Genomic DNA, 25,692 nt, shown 5'->3' with positions numbered 1-25,692 from the left:
GGAAAGGACATTTTAAGATCATCTAGTTCCAAACACCCCTGACATGGGCAGGGACACCTTCCACTAGATCAGGTTGCTCAAAGCCCCAGCCAACCTGGCCCTGAACACCGCCAGGGATGGGGCATCCACAACTTCTCTGGGCAACCTGTCCCAGGGCCTCACCACCCTTACAGTAAAGAATTTCTTCCTTACATCTAATCAAAATCTACCCTCTTTCAATTTAAAGCCTTGTCGTACCACTACACTCTCTGATAAAGAGTCCCTCCCCATCTTTCCTGTAGGCCCTCTTTAGGTACTGGCAGGCTGCTATAAGGTCTCCCCAGAGCCTTCTCTTCTCCAGGCTGAACAACCCCAACTCTCTCAACCTGTCTTCATAGGAGAGGTGCTCCAGCCCTCTGATCATCTTCATGGCCCTCCTCTGGACTCACTCCAACAGGTCCATGTCTTTCTAATGCTGGGGACCCCAGAGCTGAATGCAGTACTCCAGGTGGGGTCTCACAAGTGTGGAGTAAAGGGGCACAATCACCTCCTTTGACCTGCTGGTCACACTTCATTTGATGCAGCCCAGGATGCAGTTTGCTTTCTGGGCTGCAAACATGCATTGCCTGGTCATGTTCAACTTCTCATCAACAAACACCCCCAAGTCCTTCTCCACAGGGCTGGTCTCAATCCATTCTCTGCTCAGTCTGTATTTGTGCTTGGGATTGCCCCAACCCATGTGCAAGGACCTTGCACTTGGCCTTGTTGAACTTCATGAGGTTCACACAGGCCCACCTCTCAAGCCTGTCAAGGTCCCTCTGGATGGCATCCCTTCCCGCCAGTGTGTTGGCTGCAGCACATATCTTGGTGTCATCAGCAAACTTGCTGAGGGTGCACTCAATCCCACTGTCCACATCACCAACAGAGATGTTAAATAGCGCTGGTTCCAATACCAACCACTGAGGAATGCCACTCATCACTGGTCCTCACTTGGACATTGAGCTGTTGACCACAACTCTTTGAGTGCAACCATCCAGCAAGTGGCCCATCCGTCGAATCCTTCATATCTACCAAGTGGTCCATCCATCAAGTCCATGTCTCTCCAATTCAGAGACAAGGATGTTGCGCGGGACAGTGTCAGATGCTTTGCACAACTCTAGGTAGATGATGTCAGTTGCTCTTAGCTTATCCACCAGCGCTGTAACCCTATCATAGAAGGCCACCAAATTGGTCAGGCACAATTTGCCCTCAGTGATGCTATGTCAGCTGTCACCAATCACCTCCTTAGTTTCCATGTGCCTTAGCGTAGTTTCCAGAAGGATCTGCTCCATGATCTTGCTGGGCACAGAGGTGAGACTGACTAGCCTGTAGTTCCCCAGGTCTTCTTTTTTCCCTTTTTAAAAATGGGGCTTATGTTTCCCCTTTTCCAGTCATTGGGAACATCTCTGGACTGCCACAATTTCTCAAATATGATGGATAGTGGCTTAGCCATTTCATCTGCCAATTCCCTCAGGCCCCATGGATGCATCTCATCAGGTCCCATGGACTCATGCACCTTGAGGTTCCTTAGCTGGTCTCAAACCTGATCTTCTATGGTGGGTGGTTCTTCATTCTCCCAGTGCCTGCCTTTGCCTTCTGTGACTTGGGCAGTGTGGCTGGAGCACTTGCTGGTGAAGACTGAGGCAAAAAAGTCACTGAGTACCTTAGTCTTCTCCATACCCCAGGTAACCAGGTCTCCCATTTCCTTCCAGAAAGGGCCCACATTTTCCCTAGTCTTCCTTTTAGCATCGACATACCTATAGAAGCTCTGGTTGATCTCCTGGATGAACAGAGTTCAAACACAAAAATACCATAGCCTTCACCTTAGTGTAAGAGTAGGAAAACCACAGGCTTCCAACCTGGGAGGCAAAGGCACAAGGCCTATTCCCTGAGGGATGCACTTGGGGAAGCCAGATCAATGTTTATATGGCACCAAATCCTAGCTTCAAAGCTCTTCACTTCCCTTCTCATATGGATTTGAAGAAAGAAGTAAGGAAGAATTCCTTTTCAAATCCTGCTTTTAGTGTATGCTTCCTTCAAAATAAACTTACCAACCTATGTAAACAACCTCCATGGCCTCAGGCCCTAAGAAACATAAGTTTCCTTTTCCAGAAGCTCCCACATCTGCCATCCTCCAAGCAGCCCGGAGAAACTTGGCCAACTCCAGCCCTCTGGCAATCCCAGAAAAGTCTATTGGCAAGCCGAAACTCCTATCCTGTTTCTTTTTTTCACTTTTAATAACCTACATGTCTTAAATGGTGTCCCTCTTGAAAGATCAGCACCTTCTGTCCCAAACTGTTTCCTTATGCAACTCTCATATTTTTTTTCATTATTTCTGAGCAAGAAGCAACACTGAGCTCCTTGTATTATCCTGCTCTTTCTTGTCATGGGGAAAAAATGTAAAACACCCAAATGCAGTTCTTAAATGCAAACTACCATCTCATCTCAATTTTCTGCCAGCAGTCAAAGCTTCTGGAGTGCCTATGTAGACTATATCTTCAAAACACCTTTCATTGTTTTGTAGTCCTTATAATTAAGAATGATTTTTAACATTTCTGTACCATCATTAAAGAGATTAATTAACGTAGAGTTGCCTCTTTAGCAAACAAGTCGCAGACAGAAATGGAGATAAGGAGTGAAAATTAAGATCATAAATAAGCAAGGTTGTAGGAAAACCTGGACAAAATGCACCACATTGCAAAGCTTTCTAGTCAAGTTTACTGACAGTAACAGTAGAGACTGAGCTCTAAACTTAAAGAAGGATGAAATATTATTATCCTTATTCTAGGCACACCCCACTCTACTGTAGGTTCAAGTGATTTCTGAAAGAAAAGAGTAGATGTTATTCAACCTGCAGCAACATACCTGTATAGCCCAGCTGGTGAAAAAAGGCTCAGCCACAGGGAAGAGTCTGAAAAAGTGTAATGAAACAGTCTGTAACTCAGAAGAATAATACAGCAAATCATAACAGTAGTGAAATGTAATGTTACTTTGCACTGACCATTTTCAAGCATTTCATGATGAATTAGAACAACAAAAAATATTCCAGCTTCAGCTATGTCAAATTTAAGTTGACCAGTTAAACAAATGGTTCAAGATCTCTGCATATTAAATGCAAGAATTTGGATGTCTCTGGCTGGAAAAATAACAGGGGCTGGCCAGAGCAGGGTGGGTACATTCATTACCAGCAAGGTGTAAAAATTTTAAAGTAAACAAAAATGAGGAAGGCTACCAAAACAAAGAAATTAAAATCCGTTTTCTAGGATCAAGACAATTAATGTCAGCAGGCAGGAAAGATGTTTATTGTAACACCTAGTTGGGGCCACAGAATACAATACAGTTAACAGAGCTATAAGAAATAGGTAATTCTCCACTGCGTCTGTGGTTGTGGATTTAACCACATTGATACACTACAGGGAAGGGATGCCATCCAGAGGGACCTTGACAGGCTTGAGGACTGGGCCTATGCAAACCTCATGAAGTCTAACAAGGCTAAGTCCAAGGTCCTGTGCCTGAGTCAGGGCAATCCCCAGTATCAATACAGACTGGGGGATGAATGGATTGAGAGCAGCCCTGGGGAAAAGGACTGTGGGATACTGGTGGATGAAAAATTTCATATGAGCCGGCAATGAGCACTTGCAGCCCAGAAAGCCAACCGTATCCTGGACTGCATCAAAAGAAGCATGACCAGCAGGTCAAAGGAGGTGATTCTGCCCCGCTGCTCTAGTGAGACCCCACCTGGAGTAGTGCATCCAGCTATGGGGTCTGCAGAACAAGACAGACATGGACCTGCTGGAGCGAGTCCAGAGGAGGGCCACTAAGATGATCAGAGTGCCGGAGCACCTCTCCTATGAAGACAGGCTGAGAGAGTTTTTGTTGTTCAGCCAGGAGAAGAGAAGGCTCCAGAGAGACCTTCAATACTTAAAGGGGGCTTGTAAGAAAGATGGAGAAAGACTTTTTACCAGGGCCTGTAGTGACAGGACAAAGAGTAATGATTTTAAACTGAAAGAAGGTAGGTTTAGATTAGATATAAGGAAGAAATTCTTTACTGTGGGGGTGGTAAGGCACTGGAACAGGTTGCCCAGAGAGAATGTGGATGCCCCCTCCCTGGAAGTGTTAAAGGTCAGGTTGGACAGGGCTTTGAGCAACCTGATCTAGTGAAATACACCTCTGCCCATGTCAGGGGGCTTGGACTAAATGATCTTAACAGGTCCCTTCCAACCCAAACCATTCTGTGATTCTATCGTTTTATGATTTGAGCTCTCCAGCACTGCAGAGCAGTTTGCACAGCAGCCAGGTCAAGTTTGGGAGGAAACATTCCTCAGTCTACCTGCTGAGTATGGCCTCTCACCTCTCACTAAATGAGATAAGTGCTTCACTCAGAGGGTTGCTGTCTTCTCCATACAGGTTTGAGGTGAGTACAGGGCTCTCTACATGGTAGCAGTGCTGGTTAGGTTCATGAACCTCAAGTGAGTATGTTTGCTGCCAAGATAGAAACAATAAGTTACAACAAAGAAACACAAAGAATTATTTTTGCAGCCAGCAGTGTACAGGCAGTAATAACACTGTATGTGATAATTAATGAAAGACTTTTCTCCAGCTATCTAGAAGGGTACTATAGATTCAGTCGTGAAAGAGCTGATGGATGGCAATTTGAATACGTAAGGGAGAATTTATTTGTTTAATCACTGAATGCAATAAATTAGAATTGCACGCTATTTTAATTCCATGGGAAACATGGTCCACTGCATTTACATTTTCAAAACTATGCTTACAAAGAGCCAGCTCTGTAGCCTAAGAACAGAACTTTTTGCTGCCAAACAAGGACATGCATCCAAATCCGAGACTTGGTAGGAGTTAGATAATATGATCCGAGGTAGGAATGAATAATCTTGATTTAGGCCACAGAAATGTTATGAGCTCACAAAGGTAACATTAACTGTTTTGAAGAAAGTGTGGTAAGCCTTTCCAGAGATCCTCACGCAACATCAGTCTAAACTGCATGTATAAAAACAGAATTAGAACGAATAGAAATACAAGGAGGTTTCATCTTTCCATTTTATCTCATCATCAACTTAGTGATTCGACATCACTGCCTCTACCCCAAAATGCCCAGTACATGCTTATGCTTCCCTGGTGTAAAGAATCACACAGCAATTTGCTCTGTTGTAGTTGAGCATATGAGGTAGTAAATGGAGAGAGCACTTGGAAGTACTGAGTATCTACCAACTGAGCTGGTCAAGCATATCTTAAATGCTCAGGTCCTTTGAAAATAAAGCCAGCATGATTTAGTGGCCTTAACACATGCTGAAAAGCCCATACATCTCATCTTAAACATATACTTGAAAGCAGAATTCCAAACTCACTGCAAGGATACTTTCTCTTTTAGTTGTTAATATAAGGCTTATTCTTAATACATTTCTTACCAAATTGCCTGAGAAATATCTTGATATACGGCAAGATACAGCATAGTGTTACTGTATTTAACTACTTGTGCAGAACCCAGAATCCAAAGGAGAGAAATAAACTGGATCAAGTATGAAGGATTCATCTTCTCAAGGTAACTCCTAAGTAAGTCGCTATTTGGGATGGATACACAGATTCACATTAGGGAAGTGAACCCCATAAGCTGTCATTCCTCTATGGTCAGGAACTTGGGTGATTTTTAACAGTGGTAAAATTGTCAGGCTGAGCTACCTGCCCCTTTTCCCGACTACCAGTTTTAAAAAGTGAGTGCTTTTTAAAGCACATTCAGGGCTTAGTTCTGGGAAAAAAATAAAAATTGCAAGGAAGGATGAAAAATGCAAGGTTATCATCACTTTGAAAGATTTGGTCAAAAAATTACAATCCCAGATATTGTCACTGTACTACCAATCTGATACATATTGCTAGATCCTTCTATCTTCTCTCATTCTTTATTTTAATATTTGCTACTTTAACTATTATGTAGTAACTTCTATTCAGCCATGTTTTGAGAAGGTTTCCTGTTTATATGTATTTCTGTTCATAGTGGTTTCTGCAGTACAGCAAACTGGTGTTCTTTCATCCTATATCCATTTTTCCAAATAGCATATAATACAAAAACAAAGCAGTTGAAAACTTGTCACAGGTTACAGCAATCTGAAGTTCAGGATAGAGTTTATAACCATAGGTTGCTCCTGCTGTCTAAGCTTCTTTGATCCATGGAGGGAACTTCACAAAAAGACACAAACACTTAAGTGAGTCAAAGTAAATTTGCTTTATTCTCTTCAAGGCATGCAAGTGAAGTTATCTTGACTGGTTAATGGCCTTCCATAAACTAAAATAGACTGGCTACATCTGCTTCTAGAACAGAATTTAAACAGCTGAAACTTGATTACGCATACTTTTCATTTAAAAGGGTGAATGTTTCTGGTATGTGGTTAGGATTGCAATTGGAGTGTTCCTTGATTCATGCGTATAAGCATTAGTATACTAGCAAATGGGATAATGTGCAGATGTAATTCAGATTTGTGTTTGCCTGTGTGCTGAGAGCTTCTCTATTGTTTTAAGAACAGGTCAGACTGAGCACGGTAAAGAAAATTTCCTAATGACACAGTAGATACTACTTTTAGTTCTAGCCTGAAATATTTCTTTAATGCCCACACTCAGGATAATACAGTTTTTATGTTCAAATTAGGAAACTGAGACATGAGCTTCAGTCATATGACACTGAAGTAACGGGAACATGGAATCACAGTCTAGCAGGGATTTTTAATATGTTTATCAAATGATGGTACAGAAGAGCAAGTCTATTATCTATGTTTTAAAAGGAGAAAACAGTACACACAACTACAGATCTCATTTCCCTCCCACTGCATTTGTGTCTGAATGTGTTTTCTTACCCTCCCCCAAAAAATTAATAGGCTGAATGTTAAAAGAAATAAAAGTGCCCAGTAAAGGGGTTAACGCATATGAATTCATCAAAGACAGACTGTGCCAAACTGAGCCCATGTCATTCTTTCCTGATTTTTCTTGGCCATCTGATCTAGCTGGTCTTCAGTGAAAATGATAGATTATTGCATGAGACATTAATAGATAAACAATACAAAATAGAAACAATAAAAGAATTATGAAAGGCTGAAAACAGCTGTGGGTAGTATTGAAAGATGAAGTATTAGGCTGGGAGAAGAAAAGGAGCTACAGTGCAGCCTTGCAAGGTCTTGGTTTGGGGAGGAGTTTCACTGAAGATTTTGTCACAAAAAGTAGCATGATTGTAAGACTTGTTGACACGTAGTTGGAAAGCAACATCAGTGGGAGCTCAAAATAGCATACAAGAAGAACTGGTGATCCCTGGCATTAGATGGACATAAGGAACAGTACTGGGAACACGATGAAATTCCAGGTGCATGCCTATGTACAAAAAGACTAGTAAGAATTTCAGGTATAAATTGGGACAGTCTCACAGTGTGAAATGAAAGGCAGTGAGACCCTGTTAGGCAATCACAAAATGGCTAAGTGTTCTCAAACATTATAATCTAAACATGAACCCACAATGTAGACAGGCAATTATCTCCGACAAAGGGTGTGTCAATACCATTTCAGGAGGTACTGATGAGATGTGAAAGGAGATCTTGGGCCAGCTGTGTCTGACAGGAGGTTTGAATGCCTGCAAGCCCTGAATAGAAAGAATGAATAGGTATTAGCTAGCTTGCATAGAGCCTTTGTAAGGCACAGAGTCTGAGTCCTTTTCTAATGAACTGTTGTCTGTCTAGGAAAACAAAGTTTCCTTGTAACAAGTAGTCATAGTAGATCATGTTTTACAGGAGAGAGGCAGATGATGTCTGCTATTCTCATTAATACATATAGGGTTTACTGAAGATAGTTACCTGTTTGTAGAAAAGCCAAACTGTTAATGATGGAAGTAAGACCAGAAGAACAGTGTCAGTGGCTCCTCTCTGGTCTTTCTCAAGTGGTCTTTGAAGAAACACTCAAATGGCTCATTGTGAGGTGAGCGTGTCCCTAATTATTCAGGGTAAGACCTTCAGAAAGGTCAACTTTAACAAGAAATAAGCAAGTTTGGTGCTGAGACACCTTGAGTTCCTAATTCAGCTAGGTTTCCTTCCCAGTACCACTTTAACAGCAGACAATTTGAATTGTTTCCCCAAGCTCAAGAATAAGGGACTACACTGTTCATTTAGTTGCATAAACATAAAGTGTTAACTTGACATAGCCAGTTGGATAAGGACTAAGACCACCATAAGTATTGTGCTTAAACTTCAAATTAAAAAACACGATGAGATTTTACAAGAGGCAGCTGATTTAGAAGTCCAATTTATTCGGTTTGGATTTAACCAGCGATTGAAGTAAGAAGGCTTCTCTCTCAATCTCCTTAGCAGTAAGCCCACAGAGATAACCTTTGTCAACATAGTTTTTCAAAATTCAGTGTCCTCCAGCTCATATACTAACATCTGCTGTTAGATAATTGCTAAAGCTATGTAAACTTTCCATACAGTTGTCACTCTGAAGAAGTTGACCTGCTCTCTCAGGATCTCCCTATGTAGCCTGCCTACAAGAATAACGTTTTCATGGTTTGTCTGTTACTTTTCTGATGGTCACAGACCTCAAGGATACCCTGTCTCTGCTAATTCTACTGCTAACAGGATGTAGCAGAAATCAGATAAACTCTTCCCCAGGAGGCCTGCACTGTCTGGTTCTCAATGGGAACTTTATAGCAGGGAACAGAACTAATACTGACAGACATTTATTTAGAGGAAAGTAAGCTTGACAGAACAAACTAAACCTTTCCGTATCCTTTGGATGCTTGACAAGCAGAAGTAGGTGAGGACGTGCTTTGGTCAGGATTCTGGGCTTCCGTGAGGTCATGTTAAAACCCTTGGACTTACTCCCAAATACCAAAAGGGATTTTCTCACAACAGCATGTCAGACACAAAGCCCACCTTTCCAACATGAAGACATGCTCTGTGTCTTGGCTAAGGTGTAATGTTGCTTTGCAAGGCAATGTCTTCCACCTGGGAAAAAAATACAGATATTGACATACAGTCTCCCTTACTTTTATCCAGATTTCTGGGTTAAGAATCCAACTTTTTTGGTAGTCTTACCATCCTCTGTCTTTCCACTTACCATGATCAGAGACTCCATTGCCATACCCCCATACACTCACAGGGAACTGTTTTCTTCTGCCTAGGTATTACATACGCTCAGTTTCATCACAAGGTCTTCATGTCCTGGAGTTTTGTTACCACTGTCAAAAGGCAAAAGCTGAAGTAAGGATGTTGCTCTACTTCCTGCTGCTGCCTCAGTGGCTGGAGAAGACTCCAGCTTCATTCCTGGGTGATGTAGTAGGGGAAGATCCTTGGCTAAACAAAAGGAGAATACTTTCTCTTGCTCATCACTGGTAATGCTAATGATCACCTCTTATATGAACTCTGTATGGATGTAATAAATTCTCAACAGCACATCTGGGATAGCCTCTTTAGGTGTCACTGTATATCTCACTCTACATTTGTTCACTGGTGGACGCAGGGAATGCAGCCATTGCTGGTGCACACAGGATTGATTACTTTGTGGATGACACAATGATGGACAGTGCCAGCCTGCCCATGGCAGGACTCCAGAAACAGAGCATCCCACTTTCCTTGCCCAGGGCAACCACAGGGAGAGCAGGTGAGGGTTTTGCATACAGTCTTGTCCACCTGGGTCGACTCATAATCTACTGCTATAGCTCCTGTATGCAATCTTGCTTTTAGGAATTGGAAGGGAATGGGAAAAAAACAGAAACTGGAAAAGCATCTCTACTGCTTCCAGTAGTGGCAAGGACATTTCTTTGCCTGGTTGTGTTAAGCATCCACATCCAGCAAGAAAAGAAAAAGCAATGAATCCAGACTCTACAATGAATCTACCAAGAGACTTGGAGAGACATGCCTGCTACCTTGTGATTCATCAACACCGCATACCACACCATAAGCTTGTTTGTGGTTACTATAGTTTGTATACTAAATTGCACAAAGATGTTTTCTGTCTACAGGGCTGGTGATCCTGGCTGCAAGATGTCCTGCTCCATGGACAGTCAGCTCTCCTAGCTGGTGCAGGCAGAGAGTGGTCACTGCTCCCACTGCCTTGGCAATCTCTCAATGAGTTTGCAGTATTGCTGAAGCTAGAAAAACAGAGCTTATGAACAATATGTGATTCATTTGTATTAGTTAAAAACAAATAAAAAGAAAGTATGGAACTAGTCACTACAAAGGAAATTATCTTTAGTTAAGGAGTTTCTGAAGGTATAATAATTTTTTAAACGTCTTATAATTTTAGCCTCCTTTAGTGCAGTCTCATTTCCCCACACAAGATGGCAGCTCTTCTTTCCTTCTGCTCAGCTATTCCTCAGAACACTGGAAAGCATTTCCCTTTCACCCTGACACTGCAGGTGATACCGCAACACAAGAGTAACCAAACTAGGGACCAGCCCTGCCACGCTAAGCATTATTCACTTCCAAAACAGCATCTTGCACAGTACAGCATGTTTTGTTGGTTTGTTTCACCGAATACTCCATTTGTCTAATTCCATCAAGTAACAATAACTGGTTTGTACTGCATGTCACAGCTTTTGAGATTTGAAACTGTCACCTAAAAGCAAAAAGAAACACTTTTGTTTCAGTTCAGATTACAGGATACTCACATGCAGATAAGGAGATGTAACCCTATGCTCAAACTTTTGGACCCTGTCTCCTACTACCCTGGCTGTACTGTCATTTAGAGAAGTGTAAAGTTATTTGCATTTTACATTTGTTTTAGCACACTAAATAAGTGAGTATATTTCAGGCAAGGCAACAGAGAATTAGGTCTTCTCATAACTTAGGCTTGCTAGAAAAAAAATACTGCGTTTTGTCGAGCCTAACGTCTGTTTGACCTCAGCATTGCACTGAGTGCCTCTGTGAAGTCGGAAACTCTGAAGTGCATCTAACAATTAATGTTCATAATTCCCTGCCATAAATGATGCCAAACTGCCAGTACTACTACCTGTTTCGTTTTGAAACGAGTGATGAACCGATTTAAATCGTACAGTTCGTGCCCTGCCGAAGCTCTCGGCTCCTTGGGTGGGTTCAGGATGCTCACCCCGCGCTGAGCCAGCCCCGGCTGGTGTTGCGGTGTGGATCTCTGCTCCATCCTCACCAGCACGGCCTGTCCCTAGGAGAAGTGCTGAAGCACCCAAGGGTCGTACTTGCGGTCCCCCCAGGTGCTGCGGGGTGGTGCCCCGTACGGATCTCCGCCGGCCCCGGGCTCGGAGCGAGCGGGAAGCCGGCAGGTGTCAGCAGGAGATCGGGAACGGGGCGGGCACGGGCGGCCGCGGGCTCCGGCGGGGCAGGACGCGCCCCCCGCCCCGCACGGCCCCGCTCCCGCCTGGGGCGCAGCCGCCGGTGCGGGCAGCCCCCGCCCCACGCGGGGGGACCTCCCGCCACGCCGCGGGCGTTGACAGACCAGCCGAGAGCTGCGGGGCTGGGGACTGTCTGCGAGCGCTCTTCACCCAAGGCCGGAGCAAACGGGGCGGGGAGGACGCAGCCCCTTGAAAGCGGCTTACTGCTCAAATGAGGTGCAAATCAATTCATTTTTCATCTCTCGAAGAGTGCCTGATGGCTGAAGAGCACGTGAAGATAGTTACCATAGAGAAACTAACGTGTCCTTTGATAGCCGGGTTGTATGTCCAAGTCTTTGTTTAAATATCTGTCTTCCAAAAGAAAGCCCTGACAAGTCTGCCTAGAAAGACTTAACAGTTACTGCACTTCTAGGTTAACTGTCAATCATCAGCCCCTCTGTACGGGCCCTGCACCGCAGCTTTCGCTTCTGTAAACACCAAAATAAAGAACACTTCGGAACAAAATCAACACTGAGGCTGCTTCAAAACTAATTCTTACAACAGGAACAGAAAGAGCCTTTTATAACAAACAAATTTCTCATTTGGAGTATTTGACCACCAATTACTAGAAATGGACAAATAGATACGATCTGTAATTGAGAAGAAACAGAAAGGACACAGTTTCCGCTATTTTCAAGACAAGACATACAGTCCAGCCATCCTAAACACGATGCTTTTACACAGGCAAGCTTTCAAGGATAGAAACAACAAACAAAAAAAGGGATCCCTTTTGTTCCAAACTAGAGAAAGATCCCACAGGGCACTCAGCACCACGAAGCAGTGATGCTACCCACCAGCAACTACAGTGTATTAGCAGGCCATCAGACAGGTGAAACACCATCACATTATTTCCCAAAATGCTTATTCCAAATTAAATGAGTCAGGCCTTTTGATCCTTAATGAATTTTTATTTGCTTTCCCGTTTTTTTTTTTTCTTTCTTCTATACAGAAACATAGCAAGGCAGCAGTATAACCACTTTAAACAAAACCACGACATTTACTATGAACTTGGATCTCAACCACTCAAAATACGTTACTTTAAGCATCTAATGTTACATCTTGAGGAAAAGGTAAGGAAAACAAAAGAACAACAAAACCATTTCAGTAACAAAAATCTCAGGTTGTGACCACAAATAGAAATGTTGTTTTTCTTGAAATATTTTGATCTGACATTTTCAGATAATGTTTTTGTTTTAGGAGACAGTAGGTATAATAGGGTTTTCCAGCAGCTCTTCTGGAGGACTAAGCAGGGGTAGAGAGCAAGAAGTGGCACATCACTTCTCTTTAGGCTTTCCAGAATGTTGGTGAGCCAGTCAGGCTCCATGCGTATCCTGTAACCAGGGCACAGTGAAAACTGTCCCACAACTCATGTAATTGCACTGGGAAAGGAAAAATGTTTCCTTGTATCAGCTGCCTTACACCAACCCATAAGTTATTGATAGTCTATGCATGTATACTTTTTACCCTCATTCTCAGTTTTGCAGAAACATTTTTCATTACCAAATAGTAAAAATCCAATACCTACAGGGTTTACTAACTCCACTAATAGGCTGAAGTTCTGAGTGGATAATGATTGTCATTGACAGACAGTGTCCTCATAAAAAAATAAATCCTCGTGGAGTTAAAATAAATACCATAAAGTACAAGAAGGTTCTTGCAGAAAACGGTGCAGGCTGTTTCCATTTAAAGGTCTGTCTCAGGGTATGGTAGGATCCTTTCCCTGAGACAGCTATATGAAGTGTAAGGTAATATGGATTTTAATTTTTTTTTTTTTTTTTTTTTAATGCTAGAGTTGAAGCCTCTATAGATAGCAACATTACAAACTGGAAACAACTTGCTACTTCTGGACAAGGTTGTGCAGGCAGTATGGCAAAGTGCAGGCGCCCAGCCACAAACTGAACATATCTCAGGGGGGTTGCACTTTCCAGAAGAGAGTCTCGGAACAACCCTGAGACATCACACGAGCTGCAGCCAACCTCGGTGGCAGCTTAACATGCCCACCCCTCCATTTCCCTCCTGCATCTACCGCATTTGGGTCTTCCTGAACTCTGAGATGACGTGGTCCGTCACCAGCTAAGTAGAGAGAAGCTGTGTGATCACATGGGGCATCAGAGGGTGAAGGGGAGAACTCGGGGCTGCCCGTACAACACATCTCCCAGTGCACACATGTAGCCCAGCAGTAGCGGAGCCCGATGCCTGCCCGCACTTCCACACTCCCTTCCAGTGAGCAGCAGAAGGGAAGAAACCACCTAAAGGGATAGCTGCAGCTTCACCTGGGAATGGTGCCAGCCCATTCCAGGAGAGAAAATTGTCCCTCTCCTCCTTCCAAGCCCTTGCTGCCAGGGTATTTCTTCCCTGGAAAATTTCACCTTGCTGCACCAGAGTGGCAGCTCTACACACAGAGGAGCCAGCTGTAAGAATTAGTTTAAGACGTGTAAAACATTTTGTGCTCTCTCTCCTTGGAAACAGCTGGGTCAGGTTTGCTGGGACTTTACAAATAAGGTACCCAAAGGAAACATAATGCTGAACAGCAGGACTTACAATAAAGGGGGTTGCCACTGGAAGTGTTGAGTAATCTTACAGAAAAGTACTACCAACATTACTTTAAAAAATATGTGATCATGTTTGATCCAAGTTTATAGAAATGCTTCAAAAATAATTGCTCCTTCATTTGCTTGACAAACCAGGTTCTAAATTCAGTTTCCCTGGCAACAGCTGAGGACATTAAACCGTGCAATGTATCTAGGAAAGAAAATAAATGGGAATGGAAAATTACTCCTGAAAGTTAGTTAAAAGGATTTGCAGAGAGAAGGAAAAACCAGAATGGGCAAGGAGTCACACATCAATAACCTTAAAGATCAAACATTTCATCCTTCTAAGTCATACAGGAAATAAAAGGCTAAAGCTGGTAGTTGCTGTTGTTGCTCTTATCATCCAGTTGATTTGTTTGCTGCAGTTAGCGATATGTGCCAAAAAATGTTTTGGCCGCTTCTAAGAGACAAAAGAGGCTGAACTCTGCACGCTTTCCTCCTTAAACACTGCTGGCCAAGGCAGCATTGCACAAGCTGTGCGAGGTAGCCATCATCAGAAGTGCCCACTGGTGCCTTTTGTTAAAAGAAGAAACCTAAATCTACATGCAGGGATGAAATAGCCTGGGCAGCCATTTGTGGGACACTGAAGCTAATGACCAGAGAACCCGGTGAGGACCCTCAGGGTCCCACCTGCACCTCGGCGTGGCCTCCCGCACACCCACCCTGCACTGCAAGACTCGTGTGCGATGGAGGGAGGGAAAGTCAAGTCATGCCCTGTGGCTCCGTCCAGCTGGCACGAACTCCAGCGCCTGACCAACAGCTCTCTTTGTGGTTGCAGAGCACCCCACAGGCAATATCCCAATGAAGCTACTGCTGAGCACCCCACAGCCAGAAGAAATGCGTGGCAGCACAATTTGCACAGAGTGGCACTGTTTGCAGTGTGGTGTTTTTCAGTTTTTCATTCCTATTGAATATAGCCCCAAATTTATTAATCTTCACCTTTACCTAAGTTCTCATCAGAGGACTGGCTTAGTTTGCTAGCTGAAATATTTCTGGGAAGTCAGAGAAGACTAACTGATTAAGAGCTTTCAGAAATTATTCTCTGCTTTTCAAGAGTGAAAAACTCACAAGAAAATGAGCAGAACTCTGTTCTACCTCCTGTTCAAATGATAGGAGCAAGTTCTTCCTGCACAGAATCACATTTTTTATACTGAATAAACCACTAGACCTTCCCCTCCCATCTGAACCATATCAGGAGGAGAATATTACTGCAGAGCAGTGGTACAACACCTACACATCCTCCATATACCACTAATAATTACCTGGAAAGACAACACTGGGAGAATGTGACTTGTTTAAGAATCAGACACCAGCTGTGGTATCCAAGATGATTCATGTCCATCCGTCTCAGTGCTCAGCTCCGCTAGCTGAATAAAAAAACCAAAACAAAACCCTGAAATTGCAACAAAGTACCAGGTATTTATTGAGACATTTATTGTGTTTCCAGCCTGTTTGTCTCTAGATTGATTTAGGAGCTCCTCTCCATCTTTTGTAAATTAAACTTCTAGCCTCATTTCACATTAAGAGTGATTTTAGAGTGATCTGGCATATTTACTGCCCCTTTCGTCAGGGAACTGTGAATGTACTTAGGGGGGAACTAGATTACACCATCCTCCTCAGCCACAGGAGTCTCTCCCTGTCCGTAGGGCATCCTCTGGTAGCCTGGTTGAAGGCTGACAAGATCAATTGTCAGATTTCTGGTGAAATATCTCCTCTGCAACTGCCAGCCACTGCTGGTTGATAAAATGCAGGAAAGCAGAATGAAAACTGCCACAGCAAGGAACAAGTGGCTTAATGTATTTTCACGTTAATAGCCCATGTTATTGATGATGCTAGAGGGGGGGCAGCTAATACCTCCTACGCAATACTCTATGGCTGTGACAGTTTATTGTCAAGCTCTTTTTGATTACGTTTAGAGGGAGCCAGTAGGAAGAACTGAGTGCTGCACAAGGTGCAAGTTCCTCATTGATCATAGTTTGAAGCTTCTTTCAAAACAAGTTCCTGTTTCAGCACATGCTTTCCCTTGGTGAAAATTAGAGGAAGGACATCAAATCTGATCCCTGAAAAGAAAGATCAGAGCTGCAGTTATGGGGGAAAAATGAAGCTAATGGGAAAAAAGTCTTTAAAAGAAATAAAAAGAGTAGTTCTAAGGGTCAGTCTGTGGCTGAGAAGCCATTCAGGTGATACCAGCTAGGATTTGACTTTGCTGTTGATGTGAAACTCCCTTGGTCTTCAATTCTGTAGCCTTAATATGATTTCAGGGTGTTAGGACTGGAAAGGCTGCAGCTGGTTCTCTCAGTGCTGAGTTACACGCCACTGACAGAGAAGCAACAGCAGCTTGTTCCAGCCACCAGCTGCAGTCGCTGATAATTGGAGAGCAGCAGCAACCACCATTAAGGTAGCACGGCTGTGCCTACCACTGCCCAGGGTCCAATTTCACAATCACTACATGGTCTGAAGTCACTCTCTGCCTCCAGCAAAACAACCATTGATACCTTTTCTAGGAAGGAGATGGAACAGCTTTCCATTTTTGTTTTTAACAGCCCTGGGTGATTCCTTGTTGGCCAAGTTCTGCCCTTAAGTTTCAAATCAATATCAACTGAGACTGTTCCACCAAACTGATCATGTTTCCTTGACCTGTGCCTTTTAAACTTTAAAGGCTGCTCTGAGTTGCTCAGAGAAGCAGTTTAGGTAAGCAGGCGCTGTACGTGGAACAGCAATACATGAACAGTCATTTGCGGAGGAAGGTGACAAGCCTTATTCTTTGCTCTTGTGAAAATTTATTTTACAGACAGAACAGCCCCAGGAAAGTCCTCTGCCTCCCACACATCATTATTACAATAGAAGGTTTCCTCGTACCAGGGAAATGACTTTTTTCAGTGATTACCTTCATCCTAGAGCTTTATGCAATCATTTAAAAAAATTTTTACTGTTTCCAAGATAAGAACAAGGTCTCCAACCCAACTTCTTTTCCATGGAAAGCCACTGTGGAGAAACAGGACAGATTTGAGGTGTTTGTAAGAACATTTGGTGTTGGTAAGCTGTGCAGCAGTGCTTTCTGCTGGCTAAAGCTTCCTAAATATGCTTTGCTGTATGTCAGTTAATGTCATCTGGCTCCTAAATAAGCATATAAGCTTAACTGAGGACAATCATGTATCCATCAGGTTGGAAGACAAGCAGCAGAAAACTTGTTTTATTAAGGCTGAGAAAGGAGACTTGTACTCTTTAAGGAGCCTTCACATGTTGCCTTCCTCAGTAAATGGTGATGAACAGCTATGGGAGGAGAGAGGGAATGCTAACATGACAGCTGGTATCTGCCATGGCTTTCACAGCCTTCAGCAGCTGACATCCAGCCACAGCCTTCACCTATTCCCCTCGCAGCTTCATACAAGTTTTGATAGACTTGTGGAGAAAAAAAGAGATTTACAGAATATGGCAGTAGGAAGAAGACAAGGTCTAGTGGCAGACATTCCTTTCTTAACCTTTTGGGGACCCCCAAGAAGAATCTATCAGATTTTAGTACACTTCTCAAGGCCTTACTGTTTTTCTGTGGTCTGCAGAGAGGTCTAAGAACCGAGGATCAGTTCCTGCCCAGCATCTATTACCAACAGGGGACCATCCATCACTGACTCTAAAATTATTTCCATTCCTTGTCATGACCTGAATCCATGTTGTGACTGATCTAAAGTGTTACCTTCAATTAGAGAAACTTGTAACGATCTTAGCATTTTCTTTGTGATTGCTGAGGAATGGGAGGTTTGATACCCCATAGCAGTGCTAGGTGGTATTTCTTCAGTGTTGGCCCCACTATGATATATTAGCAATAGGAATAGGAAAGTTGTCCCTGAATGATGTGGTGCTTATTTTAATCAAATGTGGCAGCAGTTCTCCACGATTCTCACATTAGTTAAAAGATCATGAAACAGAGTCACAAAGTTTGGGTCAAGATGCCATTAAGATAGTCTTTCATCACATCACATCACACAGGGTGTTTCTTTTTTCTAAAATGTTTTGTGCATTTGGAAGACTTTAGGACCAGTTCCTTTTTGGAGTAAAATGCAATTAAGAATGTGTTGATGCTTAACAATTGCAATCTAGTTTAAAGTATTTGATAGGAAATTTTAAGCCCAAGGCTCTATTTAAACAAAACAAAAGTAAAATCCCCTCATCTTTGATGCTGATTCTGTCTATAAACTTTTTAGGCTATATCAGCTTTGTTCAAAGGACTATTGCAGAACAGCCCAGAGAAACACTATATAAAATGGAAATGCCAATGAACAACAAAGAGGGAGCCAGCGAGGTGCAATAAAACAATTAAAAATCAATATAAAGCATGACCATAGCACTTCATAAAATCTAAATTACCTATTACAGCACTAAGACACACTGCATTGTTAAGTTTAAACTACCCTAAAACTTTTCCAGGTCTGGTGAAAAAACACCCTGTGCAGCCAATAAGACAGGAAAAAGACAAAAGAAATCTTAGTCCACGGACTTACTGCACAGCCTAATTTCAGTGTAACAAACATTTGAGTTCACAGAGCTCTATTAGCCAAAGTCAAGACGAAAAAGGCCAGAGATGTGTGTGGAAATGAAGTTCCACTGCATGTCATTATAGAAAAATATTAATAGGTTATTTCCAGAATTTCTGGGACACTACAGAACTGCTGAGGTCTCAAAGGGCCTGACAACTGCTGACTGAAGGTACTGCAATTCTCATCAGTTTTATCTGGGAAAGACAGTCCTGTCAGTGTGGCAATGACAGTCAAGAGGAGGGCAGTGAGTCTGACAAGGACTGCAGTAACTTAGTTCAGCAGCTGGCAGTGCTCACAAAGTACATGTGTGAGACATTGGGAGATAAGGGGAGAAAGTAAGTGATTTCCCTTTTTAGATGTAGCAAAAAATAAAGTCTTCTGCTTTCCTTCCAGAATGAAAAATCAATGGAAGAAGCAGAAGTATTTATTTATTTATATATTTTTAAAAAGGGAGGTTGATTTTTGTTTCATTGCAGAAGTAAGGTTTACAGTGTGAGGCTACATTTAATATTGCATATAGTAAATTCTGAAGTAAAACACTGAAAAAAATGAAATGCAAGCTCTGAAAGGGAAATGTTTTGAATTTTTTTACAAACTGTTTTCAATTTTCCCTTCCAAAATCTTCGGGCTTCAGGGAATGCAGGTTAAGGGTAGGGTCTTTCTTATATGGCAGCAAAAGATGCAGTTCTGAAAATTCCTGATGTTCTATCAGAATTTTGTTGAAACTGAACTATTTTCAAGAAACATTTGATTTTTATATAACTTTATATTCCAATAGAGAAAGTGCTCCATAGAAAATTTTCTAGTAAACTTCAAAAAATGCCTTGTGGCGTGCAAAAATCTGCCTCTGTTGAAGCACAGTATTAGGAGTACTACTTTACCAAAGTAAAAAAGCCTATGCTTCTGCAGCTCTGCTCCCTCTCTCCCCCAGGTATCTGTCTCAACACAAGAACTTTGTCCATCTTCCACAGAAACATCTCCTCATTCAGTGTACAGGGCAGAGAGTGTTTTGTAACAAGCCATTCTACTTTTATTGTTATCTGAGGTTTGTTATCACACACTATCCTGAGAACACCACCAATAAAAAAAAATATTCGTGGCAGGTATCTATACTGGTACTGGTCAGCTCTTATAAAATATTCAGCAGCAGGAGGCACATAATTCCCATTTTTCAGATAAGAGCTATTTTGTAAGAGCTCTTTCTAATTTGCAATGTAAAATACAGCATTTTACATAGTTCAAATAGAGCTCATTGGCATCTAAGTGGAACGTTAGTTAAGAGTTAACAAACACTGTTTGCTACAATTTTAATAATCCTTTTGGTTGGATTCTACACTTCATCCACACTTAAAAAGAAGCAGCTCCATTAGTCACTCCTTCTCCTTAACAAACATGTTTACAAAAAACACAGAGCGAGATGGTCTAAGGGTTTCACTTGCAGAGGAACATAGGTCTTCTGACAGTGTCATGCAGCAAGATGACGGCTCACAGAAGAGGGTTTCGGGTTTCCGAACAGATTGGTGCTGGGATGGTATTGCTGCTAAGTGAACGTGCCAGTCAGGATCAGAGCTGAGTCTTTCATGTTATAGTAAACCCAGACCAGACCCTGGCAGTATGACCTCATTAACCTCATGACTTTTGATCTCTCAATTACGTCCAACTCTCCACTCACAGAAGAATCTGGGACAAGTCTGACTCCAACAATAATTTATTTATTTCCATAAATGATCTATTTATGTTGGCTTGGAGGTCAGCATCTTTTTTTAAAGATGGTCACACTGAGTAGGGATTATCTATCTATTCTTTTGAGATGCTGTAATGGTCTAATAATAAAGAGGTAGGACAGAGAGTGTTGTACAAAGAAATTTAACCTGTGAATTAATTTGCCATCCAGAATTTCAGAAAAAAAACTGAAAACAATGAGAATTGTTGAAAGTGACACTTGAGACTTACTGCGGTCATGCAATTATATGAACTAGTCCTGACTAGACTATGAAAATCTCCTTATTCAGAAGGCAGGCGAAGTTTAGAGAAGAGCTAAGGGAGGGAGGTCATAGATCCATGCTTACACAGAAGTTACCCACACCACTCACTAATGAGAGAATATTTCTGACTGGTTTTGTCCAGTAAGAGGGCTCTGGATCAATGTTGGTATCTTAATTCTGTCATTATTTCTTCTGCAACCCCTGGTGTCATGAATAAAGTAAAAACAGGTGCAAGGACCCTTGCTGCTTGTTCTGTTCTAGAGGATGCAAAGCTTCCAAAGTAAAATCAGGGGTGAATTTGGCAGAGAAGTGTGCTGGCTATTGCTTCAAATCTTCACATGCTTCTTACAAATTCTGTCCAAATGAAGTCACTGCATTTTCATTGCAGAAGTACCTGAGCAACCTTGGATCAAGAGCTTCATTTTGATGAAAGACTGAAGTCCTCCTAGAGTTAGGCATGTAATTAAATATACTATGGCAAGTGCTCAGGATTATTGATGACAGTAAAGATAGACAAATTAAGTTTTTGTTAGAATGGAGTGGGCAGGAGCTAACTCATGTAACCTCCAAGGATAACTCCAAAAGTAAATTGTGATACGTTGATATTCCTCTGATTTTCAGTGTCACTAAGGTACTTTTAAAACTGTTGCCATTGTTATTCTCAAACACATTAAATTTAGCAGTTTCCAAATGAACAGGAAGAGCACTTTCCTAAATTGATATAGTAAGATGTACCATGTCCTCCACAGGAAAAATCCACCCAGCACTCAAGAAAACATTGATCATGTAGTCAGATTTATTTGGATGATTATGCAATGTTTATATTTACCCCTCTGTTAGCATGTGATATGTGCATTTATCACTGCCATCATTTAGCTCTCCACTTTTAGCCTGGGTTGCCACAAACCATTCAGGATGGTGAATTCCGTTCTGTGCTCTTCATCCTGGCATTTGTCCACGCTTGTTCATATCCTCCAGTCCTAATAACATGGGCTTGTCTGTAGTTCAATTAAAATACAAGTTTTTTCATCTTCTGATGGGCCACCACCCTTCATTATATCAGATAATGATCACTTATCTTGCCAGTATGCCACTGGTGTTGTTGGGAGTCCCCATATAACAAGCCTTAATCAGTAGCAATATAATCTGACCCTTTCAGATTTCCCTAGATTTGAACTGCTTTCTGTACTAAAACATTAAATATGCATAAATTGAGACATCCAGTGTTGTTTGTATGCAGAAAAAAAATAATATTTTTTTTTAAGTAAGAAAGAGAGCTACAGCACTTTGATCTGTGTCTAATACTGAGATTTCCTAAATGTACTGTTTCACAGCTGGACTTTAGTCTCTGGTCTATTTTTAATAAATGTCAAGGAACCATCCCAAACTAGATGCAATAGCACAAACATGGAAGGTGCAATGGCTCGGTACAGTTATTTACTGAAGCTTAGTTAAGATTAGATAAAGTTAGATAGAATCATGCTCTGTTATAGAAATCAAATCTTCCTTTAGAAGTCCTTCTGTATTGTTATCTTACTTTATTTACTAAGTATTATTCCTAGTAACCAGCTGAGAATCAAAGATTCTCACCAATAATCACAGAAGAAGGTCTTCCTTCCTTTTACCTCCTCAGCTGGCCAGCTGTTGTGGACCCCCACTCTGGGTACCTGACTCTTCCCACGACGCTCTTGAAAGACCTTCAGTGCTTGGCACGGTGAACGCTGCTCCCGGTGCTGAGCGCAGGCCCTGGCCAGCAGCAGTACGCGGCCTCACTGGCCGCTACCTGGGTCCAGTCTCACCTCCGCAGCACAGCACAAGCAGGACTGATGGGCAGCACCAGCAGGGAGGAGCTGCACAAGGAGCCAGAAGACTGTACGCCTCATGAGAGCGCTACGGGGGGGACGACGACTGATAACGGTGGTGGAGGGGTGGGAGCTGCGCTAAGCGTTCACCACCGCACAAGGCCTCCCTCACATCTCTCCGCTGTCAATCTCATGTGAAAGCGCCTTTGAGGGCTCATAACCAGCACCTCCAAAACAATGACAATGAGAACCGTTCTTCCTACAGCCTCCTATTTTTATTGTACTTTTAATGTACACACAGCAGATACATTTCCTGCTAAGGATTTTTCCTAAGCTGGTTGCCAAATGTGTGGAACATTGTAGCCGTGGGGCTCAGCTAAACCTTGCCCTTTTTATTATTCAACTCACAAAATAGGAGAGCCTTTAAAAGGGAGCTTGAGAGTAGGTTATCCTGGCTGAGTGCATTGCCTGGTGCCAGCCTTTGCCTGTGGATTCCACTCACTGAAATGCTTCTCATGGGATTCCCAGTGGGTTTCAAAGTGTATGATGAGAAGTCTTTTATCTTTATTACCTCTCTCCTACTATTCAAAATCTCCCAATCAATTTTTCTTTCCTGAGTAAAGTTGGAACTTTATAAATCACTATGTGAAGAGAAATACCAAGAGGGAAATAAAGACCAATATTGATACTGTGCAGCAATTTCAGCAAAAAAATTTATTGGCAATCATCTGGCTAAGAAAAGAGCAAAAATAGAGTACTTATGTCTGACTTATATTTCTGATATTGTTATTATATTGGAAAACCCTTTAAGCCCTTAGGGACAGATCCATTGGCCTCTGCCACAAACCTTAACAGGCTCCACAGAGAAAAAAGGGCAAATGCAGTAGGCTCAAAATTACCATACCCAGTCAAGTGATGTGAGTACCGTAACACTCTCAGAATGTAAACATGTGCTTCTCCTTCCTCCTTATTTTAAGAAAACAGCTAGAAAAGCTGAGGCAGCATTCTGGGGCTGTTAAATAATACTGAATGTGTTATTGTTCAGTCAGATCCCACTCCTAACCATCTCCTGAGATATACAACACTGGATTAAGTCAGTAGTGACTAGTGATGTAGGGAATGAGCTAGAAAGGTCCAGTCCAGTGACAGCTAGAAACAGTTTACCTGCCTGAGAAGAAAAATATCTCAAGCTGACCAGTCACGCGTTTTCAAAAATCAAAAGCCACTCTTGAAAATTCACCGCCTCCTCAAAATTTCTGTGCTCAAATGGCTGACACCACTTGTGAGGGAAGTTGACTTGGTTCAGGCAAGAAAAGGGGATGGGGAGTCGATTTTTCCCTCCAAATCTGTTAATACACTGATCTATATTTTAAATCACTAAATCATCCACTGCATTACTAAGCATACCTGTCCATGTGCTTAAGCAGAGCATGAGGAAGCCACACAATTAGCACACCAAGCTGATGAGAAAATTGAGTTGATACACCTGTGACCCCCTCCCAGAATGGTTCATTCCAGTTTGGGTGCTGCTACCAGCGATTAGGTATCCTCGTATGTAAGAGGAAAGCATAGCTTGCTCCCACACTGCAAATCAAATGATGGGCTGTTTTAAATAATGCCCGTGGGGTATAGACCTCAAGATCCCACTCCTCTGCTCTCATCGCCTTCTTGCAAAGAATTTTACGTCTTAATCATGGCCCATTAATTACTCTTACATAATGTAAGAAATAAGGCAGATGTCTGAAGAGTAGTTTAAAAATGAGGTAGCTGTGTAACTTAATCTAACAGTTTTTTGAAGTTTTTGATCAAAACTAACCCCAAAAGAGCCTTGGGAATCTCAGCTCTAACCTCACTGGCAACTGAAGACCAGTCGTGAGCCATGGAAATACCCCTACGACAGTGTAAATACCACCTGGTCTCCCGGCAATTCCAATCACTCACTTCTTGACACCTAATGTCAACCAGGCTCACGCAAGTAACTTCACAGAGCAGCACTGCTCTCATAGACTGGCCACGGGACTTTGACTCTGTTAAAGACAAGCAAAGTTAGGGGTCTACCTCTACTAACAATAACACAGCTGCATGCTGTTAAAGCAGTTGGTGGTTAGCGAGAACTAATAAATAACGGTATGTCCTGCCTGTTGCAGTGGAATGCGATAGCGGGGGGAGCGGGCAGAGCTGACAGCACTCAGGAGACTTCGTTTGCATTACCCAAAGGTCAAGAATCACAGCCACAGTTTACAGCTTCGGTATACCAGTATCACTTCTAAAACGAGATCCCCTGTACTACAAGGAACATCTTGATGAACTAGTCAAGAGGACTTCTGCTTTCTACCACAGATACCTTCAAATCTGGGCCATAATGTCACTTGTTTCAAACAATCCTTTGTGTCAGGACCTTTAAGGATATGGAATAATGATAGAGCTGAGTATAATTTTGACAGAGGCATCGAAAATATGCTAACTGCTTTAGCTAATTGATAGATTTAAAAAAATGCAGTATTTGCCTAATTCAAGGTATTTCCCTCAGTGAATATTAAAAAAATCTTCACAATAAAATACTGAAAATATACTGAGATAGGCCTGTTTTCTCAGTTCTGAGCCTGGTCCTGAATTACAATGCTTTAAAGCAAATCATTAAATATTGGATTTATTTTATATACAGACTCTGTTTTTCTATATTTTTTCTTTCTATGTGTAGGGTTTTCTGTGTTCAAACATATTTCCTAAAACTTCCAGTCTATTTTCTGCTCCTTCCTCAAATTATGATTTCAGAAACTAAGATTTTTTTTTTTTTAGTTGCAATACTTACAATATAAAGACAATAATTAGCAACTGTGTTAGAAGTTAAATGTAAATTTTCAACAATCCTTCAAAAACCTGTGGTAGGTCAACTATATACATCAAAGGCACAATTGTGTATGATTTATACTCTGTATTGCCAGATTTTAAAAAAAAGTGGTAGTCTGTAAAGATAAGACAGGAGAACAAAGTGATGCACACCCAGTAATACCTGGAAGTAAATGCACTTTAACCAGAGAGATGATAAAGCAAACACTTATAAAGTTATTCATTCAGTTCTGCTCTGTACTGCTCTAATTAACCAGAAGACACTGTCTCTGAAAGGAAAAATTTTTGAAAAATGGTGAAAAGTCTTTTTTCCTCTCACATTTGCCACCTCGAAATCTGAGAAACACCAATAAACAGAAACATGGATTTAATTTTAAGAGAAAAAAATGAAAGCCATAATACATGGTAACACTGCCTTATTAATAGCTGGAAGGTGGTGATTTGATTATGGTTTTGTAACATCTTTTGTCTATATAGAACTGTGCTTCCCCCCTCTCCACCTTGTTATTTCTTTCTTGTAGA

General features: G+C 41.9%; 1 long non-coding RNA gene across 2 annotated transcripts in view; it reads right to left on the bottom strand.

The window, feature by feature from the left end:
* LOC142029247 (uncharacterized) overlaps positions 1–25,692 on the bottom strand; it is a 91,830-nt gene that overhangs the window by 60,053 nt on the left and 6,085 nt on the right. For both annotated transcript variants that reach the window (XR_012649880.1, XR_012649879.1), the window contains exons 2-3: positions 9,121–9,241; positions 8,937–9,008 (exon numbers count right to left, since the gene is read on the bottom strand). This is a non-coding gene — a long non-coding RNA (uncharacterized LOC142029247). The remainder of the gene's footprint in view (positions 1–8,936; positions 9,009–9,120; positions 9,242–25,692) is intronic.

The sequence above is a fragment of the Buteo buteo genome, chromosome 3 (assembly GCF_964188355.1).
Source record: "Buteo buteo chromosome 3, bButBut1.hap1.1, whole genome shotgun sequence".
Lineage (NCBI taxonomy): Eukaryota > Metazoa > Chordata > Aves > Accipitriformes > Accipitridae > Buteo > Buteo buteo.
This window is presented reverse-complemented; position numbering and strand designations above follow the sequence as displayed.